Below are 8,069 nucleotides of genomic sequence, written 5' to 3' on the forward strand. Positions count from 1 at the left end.
GGCTCAGCCCCCGCGCTGGCTCCTCCCTCCCGCCCTGCCCGCCCCGACGGGCCCCCCCGCCGCCACCGCGCCCCTCCCCGCGCCCCCGGTACCCGCGGCGGCCGAGGGAGCGGCGGTCCCGGCCGGGCAGGGCACGGGCACCCCGGCCGCCGGAGCCGTCGGGGCTCTGCACCGCTCCGACCGTGCGGGAAGGTGGCTTCGGGTCGGTGCCCCCACCTGGGACAGGGGCTGCGGTCGCGGAGCACCCGAGTTCTCCGGGAGAGGGGCGGGCAGCGGCACCCCGGGGAGAAACAGCCTGGGAGCCAGGCGGCCGCAGAGAGAGCATTCCCACCTCTCCTCGGGGGTGCCGAGAGCTTTCGCATCCCCTGATGTACCTAAGGGAGCCTTGGCCTGTCTCCCACCCGGCAGCCCGAAACCTCATTCCATCATCCACAGAGTCCGGGTGAGGCACGGGGACCTGGCAGCCCACGGGGAGCACAGGACAGGCTGGCGCGGGTCACCCGGGACGGTGCCTGGCCCGGCAGTGGGAGTCCCGCGGCTCAGCACTCCAGCCTGCAGGAGGGACTTGGGTGGCAGCTCTGCTTTGCTATTTGCCCCACACTCAAACAGCAAATCTTGAAGTCCTGGTTATGGCATTAGCTATGCTCTTTTCCATTCCAGAGGAACACCTTTAAAAATAAAATAACCAAAATGTCTTTTTGGCTAACCTACAGGGAAGAACAAGGCAAAGTACACCTATTTCAATGCAAAAGGAAGTGAAGCCAAGAAATCTTACAAGTTTGACCCTAAACAGCTGACATCTCAAAACCACAAACATTGCATTCATTTTATTGCCTTCCATGTTTTTTTCCCCCTATGATCTGCAAATGCAAGGCAGGAGGGTGTGACCAGGAGGGCTGGTCACCTGTTTTATTAATGACACCTGAAACACTTGTAACCCCGTGGCTCCAAGTGCTGGGTCCTTTAGAAAAACAAAAGGTATTTTGATGTGCCCAACACAGCCCTGGCTTCTGACAGCAACTGCTACAAATGTCCTCTTCAGAGAGGAAATCCACAGAAGGAGGGGAGATGGGAGCCTGTTGCACTGTAGGAGCACAGCAGGAGGGTGGTGTGTGAGCATGGACACCCCAGTGCAACAGGGCATGGTGGATATTTGCAGGGATGGTGGCAGGTCCCAGGGCCGGAGTGTCTCTTAAATCCATGCCCTCTGCACATGGAGCTCCACAGGCTCCTTAATCAGGGCAAGAGGGAGGTGTCTGCCTGGGGTCCTGCTCCAGCAAGGGCCACCTCACACACACACAGGGTTGCACCAGCTTGGCCCAGATCAGCAGCTCTTTTCCATCCCAAATGCCGGCTCCCATCATCTGTCTGCATTTTCGTGACATCTCCTTCCTCTGGCCCCAGTCCCGGGAGGAAGCTGCGCCTGAGATGGATGAAAGGGGTTTGTTCCTCGTTGCTACCCAGCAGCCCTGACAGCAAGGAAGATGAGCTGCTTCCCAGGACTCTGGGAGCCGACCCCTTGCTGGCAGAGCTTCTGCAGAGGTGTCCCTGCAGCCTGTCCTGGGGCTCACAGGGAGAGCCTGGTGGCAATGGCACCTGAAAGGGTCTGAACTGTAGACCTTGGCTGAATTTTGGGGGTAAAGGTTGTTTCAGAATGGCTTGGTGCCCCCCAAAAGGCTGCTATCAGTGTGATGCTTGTGACAGCCCTCCCTCACAAACTCCCCTTCACCCTTTGGCTGGCAGAGCAGAACCAGGTCTCCCCAACCTTTACCTCTGGTGATGGCAGGAAGGTGGGAGGGAGTGAGGGATCTTGTTTCCTCTGTTTTTTTGCAGCACTCACCCCAGGCAAACCCTTGTGATCTGCAGAAAAAGCAAATTCTGTCCATCTCTGCGTCCAGCTGCAGCAACACCCAGTCACTGACACGGGGCTGTGGTCTTGGCAAAGGGAGGAGCTGGCAGGGCTTGCCTGGAGCCCACCACACCTGTCCTGGTTCCAGTGGGAGTACAGGACTAGGAAGCTGAAAACTCCATTTCAAGCTGACATCCACATTTTCTCCTGTAGGTACCTCAGCTCTGCTGTTCTCTGTGAGTTTTGGCCTCTGCCTGCCAGGCAGCCAGTGCCCCATGCCCCAGCACCAGGGTGCATCCCACTGAGCTGGGCTGCCAGCCATGGCTGACCCCTCAGCATCTGCTCCAGCTGCAGGAGCAACACCCTTCCAGGGCTGCCAGCACAGCAAGGGCTGAGCCAGGACAGCAGTGGGGGGGACAGGCTGTGTACCCAGACTCAGCCCCTGGTGCATTTGGGTGATCCCAAGTCACCCAGGCACCCTGATGGGGTGGGCCTCAGAGAGCAAGAGCTGCCTGGGAAAGTCCCAGGGTTCCTCTGAATATGGATGAGGAGCAGGCAGAAAAATAAACCCCAAACTTCTTTATCAGGGGAGGCCTGGTCCTGCCGTCTGCCACCGGGATTTGGGCCAAACTGCTTGATAGAGAGAGAGACCATCTGGATCGTCTGATGGGCTTTGGATTTGGTTAAAATGAAGCAGAAGCTTTTTTTTGTAGGAGTTTCCATGGGAAGATCTGGGGAAGGGTTCCAGAGTACGTGCCAGACCTGTCGTGCAAAGAGATGCGAAGCAGCTACAAAGCTTCAAACAAAAAATTGCTGCCAATGGGAAGCCAAACCCCCCAGGGGAGCATCCCGGCATTTCCTCCCACCCAGGACAGGTCACAGCTCGCCCCTGTTAGCTCTCCCGTGGGCTGGCCTGGCACTGGGTCCCATGATAGCACCTTCCAGCACGCCTGGGCTTCAAGGCATTGTCTGTACCCTGGATTTGGGCATGCGGAGGGGAGGCAGCACACACTGGTTCATTTGTACCACACTTTGAAGAGTGCTGTGGCTGTCACCTGTCCACAGCAGTGCTCAGCCTTTCTCAGGGTGGGATCAGGCTGCTGCAGAGCAGAAGTGTTTAAAACACAGGTAGTAGGGTTCTAGTGCGTTGGCTCTGGCTGGGCACCAGGTTTCCCCCAAATCCACTCTGTCCCTCCCCTCCTCAGCTGGCCAGGGGAGAGAAAATATAATCAGAAGCTCATAGGCCAAGGTATGACCAGGGAGAGATAACCAGTTACCAACAGGGGCAAAACAGACTTGACTTGGGGAAATTGGTTAAATTTATCACTCATCAGATCAGAGGAGGATAATAAGAAATAAAATCGAATCTTAAAAACATTTTTCCCATCCCTCTCATCTTCCCAGGCTCAGCTGCACTCCCAGTTTTCTCTACCTCCTCCATACCAGTGACATGAGAAGATGGGGAATGGGAGCTGTGGTCAGTTCATCACACTTCATCTCTGCTGTTTCTTCCTCCTCAGGACAGGGACTTCTCACATGCCTCCCTTGGGCATCCACTGGCTCTGCTTCACTGTGGACCTCCACAGGCTGCAGGGCTACATCCTGCCTCACCCTGGGCTTCACCACGGGCTGCAGGGGAATCTGCTCTGGTGCCTGCAACATCCCCTCCCCCTCTTTTTTCACTGACCTTTGTGTCTGCAGAGTTGTTCCTCTCACATATTCTTTCTTCTCTACAGCTGCTGCTGGTGTTCTGCAGAAACTTTTCCCTTATATACATTATCCCAGAGTTGCTACCACCATCACTGATGGTCTCAGCCTTGGCCAGTGGTCACTCCATCTTGAAGCTGACTGGCACTGGCTCCATCAGACATGGAGGAAGCTTCTGGTAGCTTCCCACAGAAGTCCCCCTGCTACCAAAGCCTTGCCACACAAACCCAGCACAAGCACAGGTGCATGGTGCCTGCTCCAGCCTCCCTGCTGAGCCATTGCCAGCTGCAGGATCTGTCATCCCTTGCACTGGGGCTGTGCTTTGAGCCCTTCCTTCCACCAGCAGCACCTGTCTGGGGAGCAGTGGCCATAAGACCCAGCTGGAGCTGTGTTGGGAGCAGAGTGGCCATAACCTTCAGCTTCTAAGTGTCCCCCCAGAGATTTTGTGCAGGGTGGGCTGCCGGGCTGTCCAGGGCCACATCTGTCATGCCTGGCCAGCTTGGCTCATGCTGGGAGGCCAGGCTGCCTTTGTCCTGGCTGACACACTGGGCTTGGGAGAGCAAGGCATTGTGTGGGAGCAGGCCTGTGTGTCAGCCCCATTAGGGTACCTCTTGGGCTCCTGTAGCACAACAATGCCCTTGATGGGTCTATTATAGAGTGGTGCAGGCAGCTGGGGGCACTGGGATCATAGTAAATCTCTCCTGGTTAGCAGCAGCAGCAGGCAGGGCTGGGATGTGCTCTTTCCTGTGTCTTTCTAGGGACAAGCCCTCCCTCACAAACAGCATCACCCTGTGACTGTGGCCAGCATTGCCTTGCAAACTGCCAGCACTGCCCTGTGAGCATAGCCAGCATTGCCTGCTAGACACTGCCAGTGTTGCCCTGTGAATACCACCACCATCACCCCCCAAAGATGGCCAGCACTGCTCTGTGAAGGTGGCCCCACCGACTGCAGGAGCCAGGCAGCTCTACTGCCTGGTGATCTTCACCACTGGGACCAAGTGAAAGGAACAGCATCCACTGACTGCTCTCAGATGATGCAGGAGGTGCCAAGACTCCCAAGCAGGTGAATTTGGCCCCAGCCTAACACAACAGGGACCATCCAGGTAGGGGGAACCGAGTCTGTCTCACTGCCTTGAACAATTGTGGAACGGCAGGAGAGGGACAGTCTGCAAGGCACTGCATCCCTGCTTTCTGGTGTGGCTGAGCAGAGGGGCTGAGCCCTGCAGCCTGGCTTCCCCAAACCAGCTCTAGCCCACAAGGAGAACATTTGCAGCAAGCAGCCCAGATGCAATGAGGAGATGCTGCTCCCAGCACGGCCGGACACACGGACCGCCGGGGAGCTCGGCAGAGCAGTGCAAGCTGGGTTGAATAAACCACACGCCAGGAGGTGTCTGTGAAGCGCCTTGCACATGGAAATGCTATTGTTGGATCAGGGGCTCCAGGGTCCCCAGATGTAGCAATTGTTCCACATCCGTGCTGTGCATACACACACACTCTTTCCCACTCACTCTGCCTGCAGCCACTCATTAACCCTCCTCAATGAAGATGCATTGGAGGGATAATTTACTGTTTAATAGACTAACTTTCCATTTGCTGTTGCCAAGCACATCCAACATATTTCTCCACGGTGCCGTAAACTGCAGCTCCTCTGCCATAAAACCCTGCCTCCCAGAAAGAGCAGGTGGGTTTTCAGGACTCAGCTGATGACCTTGGCCACGGGGTAAGCAGAGACAGTGTTCTGTTGTTAGAGGAACAGGGCTTGTTCCCACCAAGCCCTTTCACTCCCCATTGCACTGACATCCCTGGACTGGGAAAACATCTAACCTGAGAAATAAGGAGTGCCTCAGTGCCTCAGTCTGATGGAAGAGGGAGGCAGAGGCTCTGTCCTGGTTTTCTTGATGAAGATGCCCTGGGTGCAGATGAGCATGCTTCTGCTCCATATTTATGGCTAGCTGGCAGCTGGTGCCATGCTGGGCTGTGATCAATAAGCTCCATGCCCGCTTGGGCTCATTGTGCTTCCACAGTTGCAGATGGTCTTTCTGTGCCTTGTCAGTCCCAAAGTTGTGAGCATGTGTCTCTGCATCCTTGCTCCTCCTTCCCCAGCCCTTACAGAGTCACAAGCTACTAGAGAATGAAAGAAAAGTCAGATTCTGCTCAACCTGGGACAAGGGAACTCCTTCCATATCAACTTCGTCTCCATCACCCAAATTTCCACACTATTGAAGATGAACTTTCAGGCTGCAGGTTCTGCAGGAAGGAGCACTAGCCCCAGAGGCATGAGCCTGAAGGACTGGCTACAAGGGTCTGGCTCTGAAGAATGGCAAGAGGATGCTAGTAGACAAAAATAACTTGAAAAAGAGAGAGAAAGGGTTCAGCTTGCCTTGTGACAGCTCTGCTTGGCCCTGGATGCAGGCACAGACTCTCCTTAGAGCTGGAGGACCATGCTAGGGGCTAGCTGCAGAGCTGATTTTTGAGGACACCCTTCCCCAGCCTTCTCAGTGCTCTTTATGCTTTTGTTCACTTTATTTATAGTCCCAGCCTCCCTCCTCCTCCATCTGCCAGATGTAGCCGAGGAGGAAGGAGCAGGCGTCTCCAGGCCTGCCCCCAGCACATCTGGCGCAGCCCCTGGGGCTGCGGGCGGGCAGGGGGTCCCGTCCTGCAGTGTGTGCTGCCAGCCCCCTCTTGTGCTGCCGCTGCAGAACGGCCTGGCACAGGCACAATGCAGCCAGAGCCTGCTGTGCAAGAGGTTGCCGAGATCCTGCTCCACAGGGAAGCAAGGCTCAAGCTTTGTAAGCAAAAAGGTTGGAAGAAACAAACTCTAAAAGAAGCACAGGTCAAGACAGACACCCCCACATCATTGACCTGTGCACACATCAAGTCACATGCAGCCATTGACACAGGCAGGCTGGCACCTCTATTCACCACAATTCCCAGTGGCACAGGAGCTTCAGCCAAAAGCAGAGCATCAAATGGGTCACAATTCTCTCCAGTGGAAAAGGAGATGTGCTTAATGTCATGTAAGGCACTGCATGGGAGGGCTGGGTGGTGGATTTGTAAATCTTCCCCAACAGCAAGGCAGGGGAGCTGGTTTAGCCTGGGAGAGGAGGAACTGGGGAGGGGGCCACAGAAATGACCACTCCAGCTGTGACTCAGCAGAGAAAGGAAAGCTTGTCTCCCTCTGACCCAGACTAAAATTGAAGGCTGGAGCTGGGAAGTATCTGAACCTCACCCTGTGATGCATGGCTCAGCTCCTCACACAGGAGCCCCAAAACAACCCCATCACATTCCTCATGTATGAGCACTCCCCAGGAACAAAGCTGGGCTGCAACAGGATGGGGCCAGAGAGGTGGTGCCAGCTGAGATCCCACTCTGAGCCACAAGTGTAAGGTCAGTGTGGGACCCAGCACGGAGATCTTGGCACCTACATGCCTGAACAGTTTATGAGCTTCAACACAAACTCTCACTGGGAGATGAGCAAACAGAACTAAACATGGTAATTTATTCACTCAATGAAAAAATATTAGTTAATCCAAGCCAATGAGATTGCAAAGCCTGATAACTGGTCTGGCTGATGCCAATATCTATCGCTAGCAACAGTCATGTTTTTTGTCTACACTGTTGCCCTAGGCAGTGAGATGCAGCAGCAACATGACAGCTCCCAGCCACACATGATAATTTAAGAAAGAGAAAATATCTTATTTCAACTCCAAACCAGGGCAGAGCAGTTAAAAAAAAAAAATCAAGACAACTTGCAAAAATTGATTTAGATAGCAGTGACACCCTGAAGAACTTATTTGCAAGTCTGTGCTGTGCAATTTGAGATAAAAACTGTTTAATGAAATGAAGGTGAGCACTGCTTGTTTGCTTTGTAACATCACTGCTGTGCACACATACCAACAGGCCAAAGCAAACACACTGAGAGATGAGTGATCCCCCTTTAAATATATACCTTCACCCAGTGTTGGGTCCCAGTGGCTACTGCCCTTCCACTTGCAGTCAAGCATAAGTGCTTGGATTGTGGCTTCAGAAGCCAAAACCTACTCATTTTTTTGAATTATGTAAGCCAGATAAAGCTGTCACTTTGAATCACAGCTTATGAGGGGGGCGATATTTGGATTTTCAGTATTGAAGATAGCTGTTGTGAGTTTTTGCATTCCTTTGTTCAACACGTTCAAGAAGAGAAACGTCTCTCCAGACTCTCATGCCCACTTTGAAGTGCACAGAGGCCCATCACCCCCGCTGCCTGAGCTCCAGGGAGATGGGGCTCACCATTCCCATGACACCCAAGTGCAGGCACGGAGGAGCAGGGGGCTGGCTTGGGGCTCAGCCCGCAGGAAGGCAGCGCCGCTTTCAAACGCGCTCCTTCTCCTGCTTGTTTTTCAATTGCATGGCGAGGATGTTAATGAGTGTCTGAGCTATGGCAGGCAAGCCCAGGGCATTTCAAACGTGGAAGAACTTCACAGAGAAATAATCTGCATAAAATCTGAGACGCCATTATTAAGAAGGAGGAAAA

This window comes from Agelaius phoeniceus, chromosome 9 (genome assembly GCF_051311805.1).
Source record: "Agelaius phoeniceus isolate bAgePho1 chromosome 9, bAgePho1.hap1, whole genome shotgun sequence".
In the NCBI taxonomy this organism is placed as follows: Eukaryota; Metazoa; Chordata; class Aves; order Passeriformes; family Icteridae; genus Agelaius; species Agelaius phoeniceus.